Genomic DNA, 23,499 nt, shown 5'->3' with positions numbered 1-23,499 from the left:
GCGAATTCTTTCACTGGTGAGTAGGAGTGCTAGACTCAAATCATGGAGGGGTGAGTATCAGTAATGTGAACAGCAGCTGTCCTTTCCAGGAAGGGATGCGATTCAAGACTGGGTACATACCTTTTAAGGTGACAGCAGAACAGCTTTAAAAAGGCGTTTGGGATTTTTTTTATTTTTGTTCAGACAATGGTTTATGTGTGAAATGAACTATCAGAGGAAGTGGTAGTTGTGAATCAAATTACAATTTTAGTGTGGCACAGTGACTGAGTGATTAGCCCTGCTGCCAGGGCCCCAGGTTCGATTCCAGCTTTGGACAACTGTCTCAGTGGACTTGCACATTCTCCCAGTGTCTGCACGGGTTTCTTCCAGGGGCTCCAGTTTCCTCCCTAATGGGAGAGCAGCCCTATGGACTGGGAGGACAATGCTGCCTTTACCTTTTACACAGTGATGCCACTGTGTCTCTGGGATGGGGAGAGGGAATGCTGAAGGTGGTAGATGGGACAACACTCAGGCACCATGCTTTGTCCTGGAGGATGTTCACTTTCTTTAATATTGATGGAGTCTGCACTGATGCAGGCACGTGGGGTTAGGGGAATGGGGGGGGTGGGGAGGAGTGGGGAGGGAGTGGGGGTGGCATTGGGGTAACTCATAGAAAAGTCAGAACTGTAAAGTTCTAAGAAGATTGCAAAGAGTGAGAGATTCACAGGAGAAGGGGGCAACAAGTTGTCAGATGGAGTATAATTTGGGAAAATGTGAAGTCGATCATTTTGGAGGGGATAATAAGAGAACAGAGTTATGTAAATGGTGGAAACTGTGGAAAACAGCCCCACAAAAGGGACCGGGGGTTAATTGTGCAGGAAACACAGAAAGCTCGCAGATTCTGGGTCAGTCACGAAATCAAGAGTTCTGTTTCAGATTCACCAAGTTTAAGGCAACACCGACACTGGTAAGGGGTTTCAGTAGCAATGGAGCTGGGGTGAGGGGGAGACAAGCAACATTTTACAGATTGGAATTCCTGGTGTTTGTGACTGGGTAGATGTTTGATCAGAAGGTCACCTTGGGGTCAAATATGACAGCAATATTGTGAAGAGTGTAGTTCTATCTCAGACTGCACCCAGTAAGAGGGAGGGGCTCAGCCGGAAGGGAAAGGAATCTGTATTAGCAACTGAAGGCAATGGGTTTAACCACTACAATGTTTCATTGGAGGAAATTGCAGTTAATCGAGTAGTGGGAATGTGAATAAGCAGTTTGGTAACTGAGTAACAGTGGAGCAATGGAGAGGGATGATGGGGAGGGAGAGCTGGGCATCGTCAGTGTACATTTGAAACCTAACACTGTGCTTTTGGACGATGTCACCTCCTGGCAGTGTGTGGGTGAGATACTGGGGGGACCAAGGATAGATCCTCGTGGGACACCAAATACAAGGAATTCAGAAAGGAAAGGGATTGTGGAGATGGAGCAGGATTTACAAATGATGGGGAGGTCAAATGTTAGTATTTTTGCAGATTGGGTGAGAAGGACATAACCAGAAAAGACAGACAGACAGACAGAACAAGGAACAAAACCTGTGAATTGGCGAGGGGGGTGATGATGATGATGATGAGGAAACAGAGTTGGAACGTGTGTGGTTTAGTGAGACTAGGAAAAGATCAAGATGAGCTCTGATAAGGCTTGACAAGAGACTGGAGAAAGATGTAAGTTTGGGACAAAAATCAGGAACACCATGTGAGGCAGTTTGTCTCGGTGGGCTAGTGGGAGGGAGGGAAGCAGCAGAGGCAGCTGGTCGGATTGTCTCAGTCTTAGTGACAGAGAAACTCCGTGTGCTCCTTGCTCTTGTTGTTGGAGAGAAGGATGGAGGAGACAGGATGATGGACAGTGTTTTACAAAGTAACAAAACTAGGGTTAGTGATATTTAAAATTATGAACAAACCTAATGTATTTACATTTTATCCAGAATATTAAAATGTACAACTGAAGTCCTTGTCCGGATCCTAGCACAGCAGATGGTGGAATCTGAATTCAAGAAAAAATAACTGGAATTAGGAATCTCCTGATCTCCATGGAACCATTGTCAATGGCAAAAAAATCCTGCCAACCTGACAGTCGCCTAACAAGCTACTCACTGTATTAATCACTGCAAAGTCTCAACAAAGGAATGAAACTGGATGGACCATTTGGCATCTAACAAGGCATTAGGAAATACAACCACAGAATCAGCCCTCTCGACTCTGTAACATCCTGCTCACTAACATCTGGCTTTTTTGTGCCAAAACGTGGCAAGCTGTCTCACAGACTAGTCAAGGAACAGCTTGACATAGTCATACTCACGGAGTCATCTCTTACAGATAATGGCCAGACACCACCATCACCATCTCTAGATATCGAGAGTGTGGTGATGGAAAAGCACAACAGGTCAGGCAGCATCGGAGGAGAAGAATCGACGTTTCGAGCCTAAGCCCTTCATCAGCCTGACCTGCTGTGCTTTTCCAGCACCACACTCTCAACTCTGATCGCCAGCATCGGCAGACTTCACTTTCTCCTGAAATCTCTGGATATGTCCTGTCACACCAGCAGGACAGACCAGGCAGAGGCGATGGCACAGTTGTGTACACACAGGAACCATTTGCTCTGGGAGTACTCAGCATTGACGTTGAACACCAGGAAGTCTCATGGCTCCTGCTGATTACCACGTACCGTGCGCCCACGGCTGATGAATCAGTGCTCCTCCATGTTGAACAACACTTGGAGGAAGCACTGAGGCAATAAAATGTTGACAAGCCTACTCTGGGCACAGGATTTCAATGTCCTCTACCAAGAGTAGCTCAGCTGCAGGATTACTGACTGGTCGGGTCCTCAAGGACATACCTGCTCAACTGGGTTTGCAGCAGGCGGTAACAGAACCAGCAAGAGGGAAAAACATACTAGATCTTATCAGAATGAATCTACAAGCTCTAAATGCATCTGTCCATGACAAGAGCGACCAACACACAGTCCTTTTAGAGACAAAGCCTCACGTTAAAGTTAAGAAAAACCTCCATTGAGCTAAGTGGTACTATCACCGTGCTAAATGGGACAGATGTAGGAACTCAAACTGGACCTCTCTGAGGCACTATGGGATAACAACAACAGCAGAACTGTACTCCAGCACAATCTGTAATCTCATGGGTTTGTACATCCCGCACTCACCCACCACAACGGACAGGAAAGGAGGGCACGCCATGAGCAGCACCAGGCATACCTAAAAATGCAGTGCCAACCTGTTGAAGCTACCAAACAGGACAATCTGCATTTTAAACAGCATCAGCATCAAGCAACAGAGCTAAACGATTCCACAACCAATGGATCAGATCAGAATTCTGCCACACCCACTTGTGAATGGTAATGGACAATTAATCAACTTGTTGCAGGAAGCACAACAGATATCCCCACCCTTACTAACGGAGGGATCTCACACATCCATGCAGCATTTGCAGCAATTCTCAGCCAGTTGCAAAGTGGGATGATCCATCTTAGCCTTCAACAGTGGTTTCCAAAATCACACACGTGAGTTTTAAGTCAGTTTGATTTAGTTCGAATAACACCAAGAAATGGTTAAGTAGTATAAAGGCTATGGGTCCTGCTAACATTCTGGCAATTATACTGATAACTTGTGCTCCAGAACTTGCCACCCACAAAGCCACGTACCGATCCAGCACTGGCATTGACTGACAATGTGGAACATTGCCCAGGGATGTTCAACACAAAAACACAGGTCAAATCCAACCCAGGCAATTTCCCTCGATCAGCAGTAAAGTGATGGATGTATTCATCAACAGGGCTATCAAGCAGCAGCTGCTCAGCAACAGCCAATTGAGTGACACTCATTTTAGGCTCCACCATGGCCACTCAGCTCCCGATTGTGTTTCCGCCTGATTCACAACCTGACAACCAGCTGAATCCCAGAGGTGAGGTGAGAGTGACAGCCCAGTCGCACTCCAACACCACTATTTCTAGCTGATTCCACCCTCATCGCAGCTCATATACTGAAACTCTCATCCATCGTGTGTTATCTCCAGACTTAAATTATCCAAACACACTCCTGGCCGGCCTCCCAAATTCAACCTCCCTGTAATCTCAAGAAAAATTGAAAGCTCTATCGCCCACGTGCTCACTTCTCCCCAAATATGTTCACCCGTCAAAAGGCTCCTATAAGCAACAACAATTTAAAATTCTCATTCTTGACTTGATTCCTGGCTGTTCTCATCCCTAGCTCTATGCACCACACATCCTTTGAGACCTCGACAATCCATTTACTTTGAGACTCCCAATGATTTGTTAATTCATTACTTCAACTGTGTAGCTGATTCTACAGTTGCTAAAGCAACATGGTCTGGAATTTGCAGACAAAACATCACAGGTCTGCGTTCCACCTTTAAGACATCCCTCAAAACCTGCTTTTTGGCAATGCTTTTGGTCACCTGACCTAGTATCCCCATCTCTGGATTTATATGTAAAATTCTCAATGATATTTTTAATGAAATTATAAGCATGATAATAAAATTACAAACTGTTCTTGATTTGGACATTATCTTCAAATCATCACTGTTGCTGTAATGAATAATCTGTAATGTCTCTTACCCAACCACATTGTGGGAGCACCTTCACCACACAAACTGCAGCTGTACAAGAAAGTCAAACATCACCCTCTCCCCAGGCAACAGGGCTTTGGCATTAATCACTGGTATCTGTGGAAAGAGAAACACAGTTCAAGGGGGTGCAAAATGCATGACAGGGAATGAAAGTGGTGCAGAATTTTATAGTCAGAAACTGAAGGAAAACAGACTTGTTTATTGGAAAAAGGAATTCTTGACTCAAAAATATTCAAGACAAAATAATCTGATAATAGAGCAGCACATGGTCAGGGTCTGGTCCGCACTGAAAAACTCATTTACAAAGGTTCTATAAAAGTAATAATACAGTATTAAGAGACCAAAAATACACCCATGGTTGGAGTCTGAGGAAGCTAGATATTGACAAAGTGGTCCTGAGGGAGCCCAGAGGTGAATCAGAGCAGGATTGGCTGCTGTCATCACAATGACTCTCTGCGAGACAAAGGCTGCACATGCGCCTGGCTGCACCTTGCCCCCTACAAAATTGGCGGCTCCGCACGTGTCCAGTGAATCATTGTCCCGAATAAAGATGGCGGCGCTCACTCAGGCCTGCAGCAGCGCTGAGGCAATTATCCATTTGCTGCAAACACGGGACTGGGACGTTCAAGTTTGTGTTTTCCGACGTGCACAATTTGTTTGTAAAACCTCTCCACTCATAGCAACACAGTTTTTCTCCCATTTTCCTGTTTATTTCTTTCCTTACCATATCCTTTCGCTCCATAACTTCCCGAGCATTCATTACAGCGACTCTGCGTCGGGCGCGAGGGTGATCACATGGTTTACTTTAGCTCTGCCCTTCATTCACTGTGATTGATTGGAGGATCAACCTCCCGCTAGGTCGTCCAGCTCCGCCCACCGTCCTTTCATTGGTCCGGTGCTGACATCAATCACCCGGGGTCACCGTTGGCTGGAGCATGCGCAGTGTGTCCTGCTTATGCTGAGCTGTTGGCTCATGAGATGGGAGAGGTAACAATAATGACTGCAGATGCTGGAAACCAGATTCTGGATCAGTGGTGCTGGAAGAGCACAGCAGTTCATGTAGCATCCAAAGTCAGCGAAGTTGACGTTTGAAGCAAAAGCCCTTCATCAGGAATAAAGCCTGAAGCGTGGAAAGATAAGCGAGAGGAGGATGGGGAGAAAGTAGCATAGAGTACAATGGGTGAGTGGGAGAGGGGATGAAGGTGACAGGTCAGGGAGGAGAGGGTGGAGTGGATAGGTGGAAATGAAGACAGGCAGGTAGGGCAAGTCCGGACAAGTCATGGGGACAGTGCTGAGCTGGAAGTTTGAACTAGGGTGAGGTGGGGGAAGGGGAATGGAGGAAACTGTTGAAGTCCACATTGCTGCCCTGGGGTTGAAGTGTTCCGAGGCGGAAGATGAGGTTTTCTTCCTCCAGGCATCTGGTCGTCAAGGTGTGGCGGTGAAGGAGGCCCAGGACCTCCATGTCCTCGGCAGAGTGGGAGGGGGAGTTGAAATGTTGGGCCACAGGGCAGTGTGGTGGATTGGTGCGGGTGTCCTGGAGATGTTCCCTGAAGCGCTCTGCTAGGAGGTGTCCAGTCTCCCCAATGTAGAGGAGACCACATCGGGAGCCTAAATGAAATTAGTGGATGTGCAGATAAAACATTGATGTATGTGGAAGGCTCCTTTCGGACCTTGGATAGAGGTGATGGAGGAGGTGTGGGCGCAGGTTTTACAGTTCCTGCGGTGGCAGGGGAAAGTGCCAGGATGGGAGGGTGGGTTGTATGGGGGCGTGGACCTAACCAGATAGTCACGGAGGGAACGGTCTTTGCGGAAGGTGGGACGGGGTGTGGAGGGAAATATATCCCTGGTGGCGGGGTTTTTTTGGAGGTGGCAGAAATGTCGGTGGATGATTTGATTTATGCGAAGGTTTATACGGTGGAAGGTGAGCCCCATGGGCGTTGTGTCCTTGTTACGGTTGGAGGGGTGGGGTGTGGAGGGCGGAGGTGCGGAATGTGGACGAGATACGTTAGAGGGCATTTCTAACCACGTGGGAAGGGAAATTGCAGTCTCTAAAGAAGGAGGCCATCTGGTGTGTTCTATGGTGGAACTTGTCCTCCTGGGAGCAGATACGTCGGAGGTGGAGGAATTGGAAAACGGAATGGCATTTTTGCAAGAGGTAAGGTGGGTTGAGAGTTTACTCAGGGTAAGAATTCGCTTTGTGTGAGCTCTGCAGTAGATTTCCTTTATTCATGGAGGGCATTGCCTTCCTACTCATGACTGTATAGCTGTGACTGATGAATCAATGCCATCTGAATCAGTACATAAACACCCCATTTTCACAACATCAAAAATCTTTAGCACATAGTATCACACTCTTCTTTGGAGACAAAGAAACACATGAAACCGAGCCTCAAGGAATCGGAGCAGGCATAGGCAATTCATCGCCTTCAGCTTGTTCCCCCATTCTGTCAGATCATGGCTGGGTTAACACCTCTTTTAGGCTTGATCCGCATAGCCATCAACTGCTCAATATTTCAAAAATCTATCTGCCATCTTTTAAAATAATTTGAGATAGAACCATAGATTCCCTACTGTGTGGAAACAGGCCCTTCGGCCCAACAAGCCAGAACAACCCTCCGAAGAGTAACCCAACCATTCCCCTCCCACATTTAACTTCCACTAAAGTCCGGGTGAGAAAATTCTAGCCATTCACTGAGAGAAAAAGATCTTTACTTTTTCTAAAATGAATGTTCCCTTGTTTGGGACTTCATTGGTGCTAGAAGATCTAGTCAACATCCAACCTGTCAAGTTCCTCAGAATCTTGTTTCCATAAGATCACTCCTGCTTATCTATTCTTGATAGGTCAACCCTTTCGTCCTTGAAGCAGCTCAGTGAATCTTTATGGAATGGTCTCCGATGTTGGTTTATCTTTTAATAAATATGGGAGCTAATATTGTATACAGCACTGCAAGTGAGGACTCAGCAACAGCCAGTGTGATTAACCAATCCTCAATCCATGCTAATACATTACCCGATACCATGAGCTCCTCAATTGTGCAATTAACTTTTATGTAGCACTTTATCTTTTTTATTTTTAAATTCCAAATAGAGAATATCATTGGTTTGCCCTTTATCAGCCCTGCTTGTTATCTCCTCAATGAACTGTCACAAATTTGTCAAATATAGTTTCTCTTTCACAAAACCATGTTTAATGATAAGCTTTTCTAAATGTCCTGCTATTTCTTACTTTAATATTCGACTCTGTAGATTCTTTCAGTAGATTTGCAACGTATGATTCCCCTCTCTTAAATCCATGTGGACTCTGTCCAATACTGTCACTGCTCAGTAAGAAACTTGACTGTACTCCAATATAGTTAGTAAATGTATCTGTATTTATTTTAAAAAATTTATTACTTATAAATGCTGAACCCATGCAATATCAATTAATTTGTGACTCTGAATTTGGTTTATGTTTTTTACTGTTAATTCCTTTTCGTACTGTTTATGCAGACAGCACCGAGTTAGCACTCTTAATTGAGTAACTTTGAAAATAATATATTTTAAAAATGACATCCCAAAATGCGGCCTCATTATTGTTCAAGGAGGATTTTGCATTCAATAGTTTGAGGATAAAGTTGAACAGCTTTTTGCTGCAATTTGTCCAGACTGCAGGTTACAACAAAGTATGAGTGCCTCACCTTTAGAGTGTTCCCAGATATCGTGCAGCTGCAGTATTTTGGTTTGCACTCAGCTATGTGATGTTCTCACTTGTTTCTTTGTGAAAGATTACAAAATTAACTTGGATGAATGAACTTATGATTTCTTTAACCGATGTTGGGAGAAAAAAAGTCAGTATTTCAAGTGCTGATAAAGTAAAATAAACTGCTAATCAGTAGAAAGGGTTTAAGATGGATCTGGAACAAATGCTGGCAAAAGGGACAAGATTAATTTTGGATATCTGGTCAGCATGGGCAAGTTGGACTGAAGGGTCTGACTTTGTGTTGTACAACTGTGACTTCATTCTCTCAATTATTCTAGAAGTTGAATAATTTGAGGAGGAAAAGGAGAATTTATGCAGAGAATGCACTTGAAATGATGACTGAGGTATATCAAACTCATATTGTTTCAGCACCTTTTCCTCTGGGTTCTTCAATGAACAAACTTGTTTTGATCTCTGAATAACTATGTATCATGTGATTTGTTTTGCACAAAATATTTCGTTAGGACCTAGTGAACTATTAAGAAGTGTTCATGTTTAAAATTTAGGCAGCTTCATTGTTAAGCAAGAAAAGGTTAGTGTTTTACTCCCACTGAATCATTGCTCTATAAAAAGTAACAAGCTTTTTATCTGTTCTGGCACTGAATATATGGAAGTCAGTTCTGAAGGAAAACATCCTCGTCGATAATGTTCCCACCCGTGTGGAGTAATTGCTTCTGGTCACTCTTCAGGCAAGAGAGGCTAGGAAAGAAATGATTTGGCCAAAGTTAGCAACACCATTTGGATGGACTATGCTCATTGGTGAAACTTGCAGGATCTGGAGAAGGAGCACATGCTTCAGAGTGTATGCAATAAACCTGAACATTGTTATTTTTTCCACAGAGCTTGGGACCCGACTGGAGCAGCAATGAAGCTTGTATTGTTTTTTAAATTTCCGAGCTTGCCAAATTATTGTTGGTAAATGCAAGCGACTTTATCAAAGCACATTTCACGCTCCCCAGCTAGGAATTTGGTCCCAATTCTGTCAGTCCATCCATTCCCATGGATAAGAGGTATTTTAAATGTGAGCACTCCATTTAACTATTTGAATTGAATACTTCAGTGGTTACATCTTCTTGGATTCTTTATTTCAAATTACTCAGTGATTTTTGTCCCCCCTCAATTTGCCAAGCACTGGGCAGTTCTGGAATATTCCAAATATTTACAATAGATGCATTCACACTTTTGAAGGCAACCTGGCAGATTTGAATACCATTCAGGTAGTCAACAACAATACATAAGTAACTTTATGAATTGCTTACTGTACACCAACAACACAAGCCAAGTACTATTGAACCCACAGATTGTCTCCCAAGGATTCCCAGATCTAAACAGTGCATTCCAGGTATGCTCACTCTCACCATCGGGGAGCAGTCTCCCAAAGTGCTCCCAGAATTTAGAAAGCCCACACACTGCCCTCCAAAGCTAAATCTGCTGTCACAGGCTTCACTCTTATTGCATACAGTGACATTTATTGTCCAGTTCTTTAATGTGTCAAATGATTTTACAAACAATTTATCAAATTCTTTAAATCCTGAAGAAATGTGATGTCAGCCCTTTGTAGAAGTGAATGGAAAGTGTGATGTTTGCTTGACCTTTGGCTCTATGTATCAGACCGAACTGAACCTTTAGCAAGATGTGGGATGTTACCCACAATCTTTGTTTAAAAAAGCAAAGATTATGCTCTGAGATTTCAATGTTCAATCAAGTTTGATCAAAAAGCCTTCCAAAAATTGAGAGTTTGACTTCAGCTCCTTTAAAGAGACATGCTCTTGGCCTTCAATTTTGTGACATGTAATCATTCTTTGGTAAAGGTGGCTGCGTGCAACACTGCAGGATGTTGTGCTGAAGTGCCCCATTGGGTGGATGAGCTTTATTACTGGTGTAACTTGGCTAATTTTGAGATGGAATGTTACTTTGAGTTAAATCTTCTTTTTAACCTGAGGCGTGCTTGTGTAACTTTAGTGTGGAAACTATGCTCATGTTTGCAATGAATCTTTCACCTTTGCAGATTGTTTACAGACCAGATCAGAAAAACACTGAAGTTCAATATAGAAAGCACAGTACTGGAGAACTGCAGGTCCAGCAACATCTCTGAGGGGAATAAAACATTGTATGTTCCAAGTCCAGTGACCTTTTGTCTGTTCAGACGAAGAGTCAGTGAACTTGAAATGTAACAGTGTGGGTGGCATGGTGGCACAGTGATTAGCACTGCTGCCTCACAGCACCAGAGACCCGGGTTCAATTCCCGACTCAGGCGACTGACTGTGTGGAGTTTGCACGTTCTCCCCGTGTCTGCGTGGGTTTCCTCCGGGTGCTCCGGTTTCCTCCCACAGTCCAAAGATGTGCGGGTCAGGTGAATTGGCCATGCTAAATTGCCCGTAGTGTTAGATAAGGGGTAAATGTAGGGGTATGGGTGGGTGGCGGGTCGGTGTGGACTTGTTGGGCCGAAGGGCCTGTTTCCACACTGTAAGTAATCTAATCTAAGTAACGTTGTTTTCTCTTCACCATTGCCCTCAGAACTGCTGAGTTTCTACAGCACTTTGTTTCTGAGGTACAGATCTCCAGTACCTGCAGTTTATTGGTTTGTTATATTTGGGATAAAACTCCCCAACCATGGTAAAAAAAACATAATTCTTTATACTTTGCAAAACACTTCTGTAAATAAGAAATGCAATTCAGCTAAGTGCAAGAAGGTATACCATCTGCCGTGTCTCAAACCTGCTACTCATCTTTGAGAACGAATCTGTCAGAATTGTGTTTGCTCCCTTCCTTTGAGATCACAGTCCACAAATGTCCCAGTTCCAGTTCCTGGGCCGGACCCGGTGACCACATTGCAGTGGGGTGGGGAGCTTTGTGTCAGACTGAAGTTTTTGTTAAGAGCAAAATTGCAGGTTGAAGTTGACGCTTTTGACTAATATTGCGTCATCAAACTTGGAGGAAATCCTTCTGAATGTATTGATTAACTGGACTGAGCTGTTTACATGCAGTCCTGTTAGTAGTGCTGTAATCGTCTAAGTTAAGAATCACACAACACCAGGTTATAGTCCAACAGGTTTAATTGGAAGCACACTAGCTATCGGAGCGCCGCTCCTTCATCAGGTGATTGTGGAGGGCACAATTCTAAGACACAGAATTTATAGCAAAAAATTACAGTGTAATGTACTGAAATTATACATTGAAAAATACCTTGATTGTCTGTTGAGTCTTTTAGCTGTTCGAATACCATGATTGACACATGAAAGAAATGAAACTATCACAAAACCTGGTTGTAAAAGTTGCATTCCTGACAGTGGCCCACCCAATCACTCATTGTATTAATCACTGCACAGTCTCAACAAAGGAATGAAACTGGATGGACCACATGACATCTACTAATGCACTGGAAAATACAACCACACAATCAGCCCTCTTGACACTGCAACTTCTGCCTCACTGTGGGCCGACAGCAACAGAACTGTACTACAGCCCAATCTGAAATCTCATGGCCTGGTATATCCCCCACTCCACCAATAACATCAAGCCAGGGGATCAATCCTTGTTCAATGGAGAATTCAGGTGGGCGTGTCAGGAACAGTGCTGAAAATGTGTTGCTAGTTAAAGCACAGCAGGTTAGGCAGCATCCAAGGAACAGGAAACAATGAACAGTACCAGGCATAGCTAAAATTGAAGTGCCAACCTGGTGCAGCTTCCAAACCTGCATGCTAAACAGGGCAAGCAACACCAAATAGAACTAAATGATCCAACAACCAATGGATCAGATCTGAGCTCTGCAGTTCTGCCACACCTAGTCAGGAATGGTGATGGAAAATCAAACAACTCACTGCAGGAAGCATCACAGATATCCCCACGCTTACTGATGGAAGGGTCTTACATATTCATGCAACAGACAAGACAACAGCATTTGCAGCAATCTTCAGCCAGCAGTGCCAAATGGATGAGCTTTCTACATTGGTCCCTGACATCACAAATGTGAATCGAATTGGTTGAAAACTTAAATCAGATCAAGAAATGGACAAGTAGTGTAAAGGCTATGGGCCCTGCCAACATCGTGGCAAATAACACTGATGGCTGTGCTACAGAAATTGCTGCCCACCAAGACAAGTACTGCTTCAGCACTGGGATCGATCGACATTGTGGAACATTGCCTATGGATGTTCAGCACAAAAACACAGGACAGAGCCAACTCAGCCAATTTCCCTACATGCATTCACACTCGCTCAGCAGTGAAGTGGTGGAAGGTGTCATCAACAATGCTGTCAAGCAGCTGCTCAGCAATAACCTTCTGTGACGCCCAGTTTGGTTTCTGCCAGGGCCACTCAGTTCCTGATCTTATTACAGACTTGATTCACAAACTGACAAACAGATGAATTCCGGAGGTGAGGCGAGGGTGATAGCCCAGTCCCACTCCAAGACCACTATCTGACCTCACCACATTCTCAGCTCATTTGCTGAAACTCTCATTCATTCATTTTATTAACTCTAGATTTGAATATCTAAACCCATTCCTGGCCAGCATCCCACATTCACCGTCCCGTTAATCTCAAGAATATTGAGAACTCTACGGCCCAAGTGCTCACTTGTACCAGAACTTGCTGATCCATCAAAAGGCTCCCAATTATAAGCAACAACCATTTACTTTCACACCCTTGATTTAATTCCTGGCTGTAATCATTCCTATCTCCCTGCACACACACCCCCTTTCATATCTTAATAACTCATTTTAGTTCAGATGTGCAAAGATGTTTTTATTTTTGAGTTCACCTGTGTGACTGTTTCTATAGCTTCCAAGGCAGTACGGTCTGGAATTCCCACCCTAACCCTCTAAGATCTGCTTTCTCCCTTTAAGGTATTCCTGACAAATGGATTATTTGGCAATGGTTGTGATCACCGGACAGAATATTCTCCATCTCTGGTCTTATGTCAAAAGTTCTCAATAATATTTTTGTGAAATTAAAAACATGTTGATTTTTTTGATTAGATTATTTACAGTGTGGAAACAGGCCCATCTGCCCAACTAATCCACACCGACCCGCAACCCACCCATACCCATATATTTACACCTTACCTAACACTACGGGCAATTTAGCAGGGCCAATTCACCTGACCCGCACATCTTTGGACTGTGGGAGGAAACCGGAGCACCCGGAGGAAACCCACGCAGACACGGGGAAAACGTGCAAACTCCACACAGTCAGTCGCCTGAGTCGGGAATTGAACCCAGGTCCCTGCCGCTGTGAGGCAGCAGTGCTAACCACTGTGCCACCGTGCCGCCCTGAACAGGCATTTGTACAGACATTTTCTACTCTTCACTATAGCTGAGTGAATAAACTGTTATGTCTCTTACCCAACCACGTTGTGGGCGCACCTTCATCATTACCCTCTCCACAGGCACCATGACTTTGGCATTGATCACTGGTGTCCGTGGAAGGAGAAATACACACAATGTTTCAGGGAGTGCAATATGAATTATAGGGAATGAAAATGGTGCAGAATTTGACTGTCAGAAATAGAAGAAAATACACTTGCTTATTTGGAAAAAAAGAATTCTTGACTGTAAAAGATATTGTGGGAAAAAAAAACTTGATAATGAGCAGCATCTGGTCACGAGCTGGGCAGCAGTGTACAATTCATTTACAAAAGGGTCTGTGAACGTAATAGTAAATTACTAAACAGAGCAAAAATACACTCATGAGAGACTGAGGAAGCTAGATAATGAACAAGTGGAAATCAAGGAGACCAGAGGGGAATCAGAGCCGTGTTCACTTTTATGATCCCACAGTCAGAGATGACTAGCACCGAAACAGACTCTTCGGTCCAACCGTCCATGCCAAGTAGATACTCTTAACTAATCTATTCCCATTTACCAGCACTTGTCCGACATCCCTCTGAACTCTTCCTATTCAAATCCCGTTTAAATATAACTGTTTTAGTTGCCCTTTAGGCCCCTTTTGAATTTTCCCCTCTCACCCTAAACCTGTATCTTCTCGTTCTGGGCTCCACCAACCCAAAGTAAACACCTTGTCTATTTACACTATCCATGCCCCTCCTGATTTTATAAACCTCTATAATATCACACCTCAGCCTATGATACTCCAGGGAAAATGGCCCCAGCTTATTATGCCTCTCCTTGCAACTCAAATCCTCCAAATCCAGCAACATCCTTGAAAATCTATTCTCAAACCTTTCATGTTTCAGTGCCTCCTTCTGATACGAGGGAGACCAGAAATGCGCACAATATTCCAAACGTGGCCTAACCAATGTCCTGTCCAGCTCCTTTACTCAATGCTCTGACCAATAATGGGAAGCATACCAAATGCCTTCTTCACTATCCTATCTACTTTCAAGGAACTATAATCCTGCATTCCAAGGTCTCTTTGTTCAGCAAGACTCTCCAAGACCTTACAGTTCAGTGTGTCAGTCCTGCTCTGATTTGCTTTTCGAAAATGCAGCACCTCACATTTATCTCAATTAAACCCTATTTGCCACTCCCCAGCCCATTGGCCCATCTGATCAATTTCCCATTGTATGTTGAGACAACCTTTATCACTGACCATAATATCAACAATTTTGGTGTCACCTGCAAACTTACCAACTGTACCGCCTCTATTCACAACCAAATCAATTAAATGAATAACGAAACAAATTCAGAAAAAAAAGATCCATTTCTCTGGGTGTGAATGTGCTCTGTGTAAATCCTGCCCTATGACTCTCTACCAGAGAAGGCTCTGCACAGACACCCCTCTGAACCTTGCCCCCTACAAAGCTGGCAGCTGCACGTGCCCAGTGAATCGTTGCCCCGAATAAAGATGGTGGTGCTTACTCAAGTCAATCGCCAGATGAGGCATTTTCCCATTCACTGCAAAAATGGGACTAAGTTTCAAATCTGTATTTTCCGATGTGCACCAAATGTTTGTGAAACCTCTCAGCCCATACCAGCACCATGTCCCCCGCTTCCGGCTGTTTATTTCTTGCCTTACCGACAGCTCTCCGCCCGCACATGCTGCACCGACCTCGAGCATGATCACGTCTTTTTTTTTCAAAGATACACCTTTTTTTATTTCCCCCACACTACCGCCTAACTGCGGTAGTGCTTATTTTTTTCCCCAGCACCCATAGTGTGTGCAGGTGTGAGACACAGTGAGAGACACAAAGTGCACAAATCTTTATTCAATTTCCACCACCAGGAAAAATAGGAAAACACCCGAGTGGCCTGTGACAAGCAGTGCCCTTCACATCAAAGAGGGCAATGCTGTGTGATCCAAACAGTGGAGGGGAGGGCAGCGACTAAATCAAAATAGCGTTGGAGGGGGAAATGATGCACTCCAATCTCTGTGGCGCCCACCTCTCCCTGAACAACTCCAGGGTGTTGGTGGACACCGCGTGCTCCTTCTCCAAGGACACCCGGGCCCTAACATAACCGCGGAAGAGGGGCAGGCAGTCGGCCCTAACGATCCCCTCCACGGCCCGCTGCCTGGATCTGTTTATGGTCAGTTTGGACAGGCCCAGGAGCAGTCCCACGAGGAGGTCTTCAGACCTGTCTTCCCTCCTCCGCACCGGGTGCCCGAAGATCAGGAGCGTGGGGCTGAAGTGCAACCAAAAACAGAGGAGAAGGTTTTTCAGAAAATCAAAGAGAGAGTGCAAATGCCCACAGCCAATATACACATGGTCCACGGACTCCACAGCACCACAGAACAAGCAGTTGGGCTGGGAGTCCGTGAACCACCGCAATCTGCGGTTGCAGGGGACTGCTGCGTGCAGCACCCTCCACCCCAGATCCCCGATAGAAGGGGGGAGGATTCATGCGTAGAGGGCCCTCCACTGTGGATCCCCACCGCCCAGTGGCAAATGGGCACGCCAGGGCATGTCCGGGCGCTGGATGAGGGAGAAGAGGTGGACGGTGTGCAGCAGCAGTCTATGCAGGGCACGTCTTTTAACGTCCTTAAATTGGACAAAATTAAAATTTTGGAGGCGGCTCAGGTTGTGGGGCACAGGCTCCCGCGGGAAGTACGGGACCTTGGGGCCAATGTGAAATTCTGTCCGGGCTGGGGTGAGCGCGGACGGGATCCCACCGCACACCTGAGCGTCCTCCAACTGGTGCACTACGTCGGGTCCGAGCACCGCCGTACCGGCCACGTACCGGACGTCTACCGCTGCCCTGCTCGCTATGTCTTGCGGCAACGTCCAGCCCAGGCCCCCGGCACCCAGCACGTCCCCGACCCCGGTCGCCCTCGCCGCCATGGCCCTCCCCTCCGACAGCCACTCGAACCCGCGAGCACGGAGGTGCGGATTCCTGAGCAACGGCTCCATGACGACAGCCGCTACTCCTGCCGGAGGGTAGGCGAGACGCGATTCGACCATGTTCCAGACAGTGATCAGGTCCTAGTAAAAGACAGGCAGCACCTTGAGGGCCACCTCCAAACCGTCACGGTCGACGAACAGGTGCTGCGTGTCGTAGTTGAGGTTACGCACCTGGCGAAAAAATACGTCGCCAGGGCGCACCACCTAGGAGGAGGCTCGACGTAAAGGTATCGCATGATCACGTCTAATCCCGCCCGTCATTCATTCTGATTGGTCAGAGGAATAACTGCCCGGCCAGGTCCTCCAGCTCTGTCCCTGCCTTTCCATTGGTCCACCGCTGACATCAATCCCCGGGGCCCATTGTTGGCTGCAGCATGCGCACTGCTTCGCGGCTTTTGTTGCTGTTCATAAGTTACAAGAGTGAGGGACAAAAGTTATAAATGACACGACACCATCTCAAAACCACCTGATGAAGAAACAACAAAGCTAGTGCTCCCAGAAACATCTGTTGACCAATATGGTGATGTTCTGTGAATTTTAGTTTTGTTCGTCCCAATCCAACACCAACACCTCCAAGTCACGAGTGAGGGAGGAATGTATAACATAAGAACTAGGAACAGGAGAAGGCCAGCCTGCCCTTCGAACCTGCTCTACCATTCAATATCATCATGGCTGATCATTTCGTGGATGCAGAACCATTTACCCATGTTCTCACCTTGTCCCTTAATTAATTAATTATTTTTAAAAAGTCTAACTTAGCTTTAAAAGCGTTTACTGAACTGGCATCAACTACTTCCCTGGGCAATGAATTCCATAGAGGTCAAGAAGTTCCTTCTCAATTCAGACTTAAGTTTGCTGCCTCTAGTCTTGTGGTGATGCCCTCTTGTCCTAGCTTCACCTGCCAGTAGAAACAACTGTCAACTTCTATTTTATCCATTCCATTCATTATTTTATATGTTTCCATTCTTCTGAATTCCAATGAATATAATCCCAATCTCTGTTAAGCCAACCCCCTCAACTCCGGAATCAACCTTGTTAACTTCCGCTGCACCCCCTCTAGTGCCAGTACATCCTTTCTCAAGTAAGGAGATAACAACTACATGGAGTACTCCAGGTGTGGCCTCACCAGCACCCAAATACAGCTGGAACATAACCTCTGCTTTTAAGCACAACCCCTTCAGCAAAGAAGGACAAAATCCATTTGCTTTCTGAATTGATGGTTGTACCTGGTGACCAGCCTTCATGCAGAAGGATACTCAGGTCCCTCTGTATAGCAAATGATGTAACTTTTTAACATTCAAGTTTTTTTTATGTTACTCCAACCAAAGAGTATAACTTTACATTGACAAACTTTCTATTTCATTTAATAGACCATTACCCACTCATCCAATGTTTATATGTTCCTCTGCAAAGTTTCACAGTCCTCCGCACACTTTGTTCCGTTAACCATCTTAATGTCATATGCAAACTTTGACACCCTACGTGTGGTCCCAAATCCAAATCATCTGTATCAATTGTAAATAATTGCAGTCCCAACACCGATCCCTGATGCACACTACTTGTCAATGATTGCCAGCCAGAATAATACACAGTTATCCCCACACATTATTTCCTGTTAGTCAACCAATCTAATATCCATGCTAATACTCTACCCCTAATGCCATGCACCCTTATATCATGCAACAACCTCTTGTGCAGCATTTTGTTGATGGACTTTTGGAAATCAGGCACACTGCATCCACTGGGTCCCCGTTGTCCACCTTTCTCGAAATGTCTTCATAGAATTCCAAAAGATTGGTCAAGCATGACTTGCCCTTCATGAATCCATGCTGTGTCTGTCCAATGGGACAATTTCTAAAGAGATTCCCTGCTATTTCTTCCTTGATAATAGATCCAAGCATCTTTCCCATTCCAGGGAATAAGCCAACTGGTATATAATTCCCCACTTTTTGTCCACCTTTCAAAACAGTGTTTTGCTGCTTTCCAATCTGCTGGGACTGCCACAGAGTCCAGTGAATTTTGGAAAATTACTGCCAGTGCATTTGCTATTTTTCCTGGCATCTCTTTTAGTACCCTGGGATGCATCCATCAGGGTCAGGAGACTTTTCTATCGTTAGCTCAATTACCTCCAAACAGTCTTAAACTACCCGTTCCATAATAATGATAGTTTCCAATTCCTCACCTTCCTTTGTCTCTGTTAATTACTGGCAAGATATTAGTATCCTCCACTGTGATATCCCATAATTCAACATTATATAAAACAAACTTTGAATATTTATATCGACTTTTGCTATCTGTCTTTACAGTCTGTGCTGGATTATTTTTCTCATGTTGTATCTTACTTTTCTTTATAGCTCTTTTGTGACTTTCGGTTGACCTTTTAAAGGTTTTTCAGTTCTAGTTTCATGCTGTTTTTGGCCACTTTGTATGCCTTCTCTTTCAATTTGATCACTTTCCTTGGATACCCATCGCTGAGTATGCCTTTCCTTACAGTCCTTCCTTTTCACTGGAATATACCTTTGCTGAGCACTTTATAAAATGTCTTTGAAAATCTTCCACTGCTCATCAACTTCCCACCATAAAGTTTTTGTTTCCAGTCTACTTTATCCAGGTTCTCTCTCATTCTATTATAGTTCCCCATGTTCAAGCACAGGGCCCAGGTATTAGATTTTATCTTCACACTCTCCATATGTATTCTAATTCAACCATACAGTGATCACTTCTTCCAAGAGGATCCCTAACTCTGAGGTGATTAATTATTCCTGTCTCATTGCACAGGGGCCAGATCTTGGATAGCTTGCTCCCTTGTCAGTTCCATTTCATACTGGTCAAATAAAAACTATCATGGATACACGTAATGAACTCCTGAAGGCTACCCTGACTGAGCTGGTTCGACCAATCTTCATGTAGATTAAAATCACCCATGATAATAAACGTACCATTTTTACAGGCATTAGTTATTTCTTTGTTTATTGCCCATCCCAATGTGATGTTATTATTTGGTGGCCTGCACACTGCACCTATCAGTGACTTCCTTGTTAGAATTTTGAATGCATCATTCCTGTTTTTTTCCCTAATGTATGGCAATAACAACAACTACTTGCATTGTATGGAATCTTTCACAATGGCAAATCTCCTCAGGTGCTTCATGGATGATCAAAACATTGATTAAAGAGAATGATTTTAAAATACATTTTAAAGGAGGATAGAGAAGATTAGCGAGGCTATTCCACAGACGTCTGCCCTTGGCAGCTCCAATCGTGGAGTGATGCATGTGGGATGGGTTGGAAAGGGAACATGGAAAAGGGAAATGGAGGAGTGCAGGCAGTATATAAGGTCTTAAGGACAGAGGATGTTCCAGACTGAGTCTGTCTGTCACAGGGAGTATGACTGCCTTATGGAGTTTGAAGCACTGCAATGGGTCCTTGCATATCATGTTAGTCGAGGATAGTATAATGGTGGCTGAGAGAACTTTTGATGAGGACTCGTCCACTGAGGTAGTGTGGGCTGAGGTTAGAAACAGGAGAGGAGAGGTCACATTGCTTGGAGTTTTTTTATAGGCCTCCACAGAGTTGGAGGGAAGTGGAAGAGAGGATTAGCAAAATTATTCTGAGTAGGAGTGAAAGTAACAGTGTGGTCATTATGGTGGACTTTAACTTCCCCAACATTGACTGGAAATGCTATAACTCTAGTACGTCGGATGGATCAGTTTTCGTCTAGTGTGTACAGGAGGGTTTCCGGCCACAGTATGGTGAAGGGGCGACAAGAGGGAAGGCAACATTGGATCTGGTGCTTGGTAATGAACCAGGCCAGGTGTTTGATTTAGTTCTGGGGAGCACTTTGGAGAGAGTGATGCTAATTCACATACGTTTAGTTTAGCGATGGAAAGGGATGGTTAATGCCACAGGGCAAGAGTTATCGATGGGGCAAGGTGAATTATAATGCGATTAGGCAGGAATTAGGATGCATGGAATGGGGTAGCAAAATGCAGGGGATGCAGACAATGGAAATATGGAGCTGGTTTAAGGAACAAATATTGTGTGTCTTTCAAAGGTATGTCCCTGTCAGGCAAGGAGGAAGTGATAAGGTGAGGGACCCGGGGTTTACGACAGAAATTGCATCTCTTGTTACGAAGAAGGAGGAGGCTTATGTGTTGATGAGGCAAGATGGTTCAGATGGGGAGGTGGAGAGTTACAGATCAGCTAGGAAGGATTTAAAGAGAGTTAAGAAGAGCAAAGAGAGGACTCGAGCTGTCTTTAGCAAATAGAATCAAGGAGAACCCTAAAGTTTTCTATAGGTATGTGAGGAATAAAAGGGTGATTAGGGTAGGAATAGGTCCAATCAAAGACAGAAGTGGGAAGTTGAGTGTGTACCCTGTGGAGATCAGAGAGGTGCTAAATGAATATTTCTCATCGGTTTTCACTCAGGAAAAGGAGAATATTGTAGAGGAGAAGAGTGAGGTACGAGATATTAGACTAGAAAGGATCGAGATTAGTTCAAAACAGGTGTTATCAATTCGAGAAGGAGTGAAAGTAGACAAGTCTCCTGGTTTGGATGGGATTTTTCAGAGGATTCTCTGGGAAGCTAGGGAAGAGATAGCAGAGCCTTTGGCTTTGATATTTGAGTCGTCATTGTCAACAGGTTTGGTACCAGAGGACTGGTGGATTCCAAATGTTGTGCCTTTGTTCAAGAAGGGCAGTAGAGATGACCCAGGTAATTATACACCAGTGAGCCTTACGTGTGTTATATGAAAAGGTTTTGGAATGGATTATAAGAGATAAGATTTTTAATCATCTTGCAAACAACAGTTTGATTTCAGATAATCAACATGGTTTCGTCAAGGGCAGGTCGTGTCTCGCAAACCTCATTGAGTTTTTTGAGGAGGTAACCAAGCATGTAGATGAGGGTAGGGTGGTTGATGTGGTCTTCATGGGCTTCAGTAAAGCCTTTGATAAGGTTACATATGGTAGGCTGTTGGAGAAAATGCAGAGGCATGGAATTGAGGGCGATTTCGCAGTTTGGATTAGAAACTGGCTTTGTAAAAGAAGGCAGCGAGTGGTGATTGATGGAAAATATTTAACTGGAGTCCAGTTACTAGTGGTTTGTCACAAAGATCTGTTTTGGGACCACTGCTGTTTGTCATTTTTATAAATGACTTAGATGCATGCATAGGTGGATGGATTAGTAAATTTGCTGATGACACTAAAGTTGGTGGAGTAGTGGGCAGTGTGGAAGAATGGTACAGGTTTACAGGGGGATTTGGATAAATTGCAAAATTGGTCTGAGAGATGGCAAATGGAGTTCAATGCAGTTAAATGTGAGTTGATGCACTTTGAGAAGAATAACAGAAAGGCAGAGTACTGGATCAATGGAAAGATTCTCGGTAGTGTGGATGTGCAGAAGGATGTTGGAGTCCATGTACAAAGATCCCTGAAAGTTGCCACCCAGGTGGATACTACTGTTAAGAGGGCATACGGCGTGTTAGGTTTTATTCGTAGAGGAATTGAGTTCCGGAGCCACAATATCATGCTGCAACTACACAAAACACTGGTGCAGCCATACTTGGAATATTGTGTGCAGTTCTGGTGCCCATATTTCGGGAAGGTCATGGAAGAATTGGAAAAGGTGAAGAGGAGATTAACCAGGATGGTGCCTAGTCTGGAGGGAAGGTCTTATGAAGAAAGGCTGAGAGACTTGAACTTGTTCTCCTTGGCAAGAAGGCGGCTAAGAGGGTATTTGATAGAAACATACAAGATGATCAGAGCTTAGATAGGGTAGGCAGTGGAAGTCTTTTTCTAGGATGATGACGTCAGAGTGCATAAGGGGGAAAAACTACAAATGTGGAGTGATAGATTCAAGACAGAGGTCAGAGGCAGGTTCTTTACTCAGAGAGTGGTAACGGCGTGGAATGTACTACCTGCTAATGTAGACAACTCCGCCACATCAGTAAGATTAAAGCAATCCTCAGATAAGCACATGGGCGATTTTAGGATAGTGCAGGGTGACGAGCTGAGAACAGTTCACGGGTCGGTGCGACATCAAGGACTGAAGGGCCTGTTCTGCTCTATATTGTTCTATGACTATTGTGCTGTCTTAAACAGAGTGACAGACCTTGTATCATGGGCATACGAAATGTCACTGATCTCTACCAAACATGTACGATGTAGAGTCAGGGCAATAATAAGATAATGCAACTGGAGGGGAACAGGTAACTCCATACAAAACACTGCTCCTTCTCACCTATTTTCACCTCCAAAACCGAGGGAGTTCCATAAAAACACCTCTGTATCCTACCACAACACTTTGCCCCACAATCGTGGTATCTGGCTGTGCACAATTAGAGTGGAACGGTCTGTACTGGGACCCATTGGGGCCCTGAAACACTTGGTAAAGACCAAAATCATCTGAGCATTGAGAGCCCCACCACATTGTATGCATTTTCTATTGTTTTTACTCTGTTTCTGACTCCCCTTGTTTTTCCAAATGAACCTGTTCAAAGTTGTTATTTGACACACCTGCACTAGCTGTGAATTGAACCCAAGCCTCCTGCTCCAAGATTCGGGATATTTTCATCGCATCACAAAACATCGACTCTAACTTCCCTTGTCCCTGAATATTTCTGGTGCTTAGCTGCTGAGTCACGCCCGAATCAACTCTGCAAATGGGAGGGGCGGAACTGGAGGACCAAGCAGCAGCGGGTCCTCCAACCAGTGAGTGAGGAGCGGGGCCAAAACATTCTCGGGAGGGAACGCTTCAGGATTGGTCAGAAAGCAAGCTGTTTGGCAGGATTGATCGTTCTCACTACATCGTGGAGGATTAAACCTCTCTCATAAA

Source organism: Hemiscyllium ocellatum, chromosome 8, assembly GCF_020745735.1.
Source record: "Hemiscyllium ocellatum isolate sHemOce1 chromosome 8, sHemOce1.pat.X.cur, whole genome shotgun sequence".
Taxonomy (NCBI): domain Eukaryota; kingdom Metazoa; phylum Chordata; class Chondrichthyes; order Orectolobiformes; family Hemiscylliidae; genus Hemiscyllium; species Hemiscyllium ocellatum.
This window is presented reverse-complemented; position numbering follows the sequence as displayed.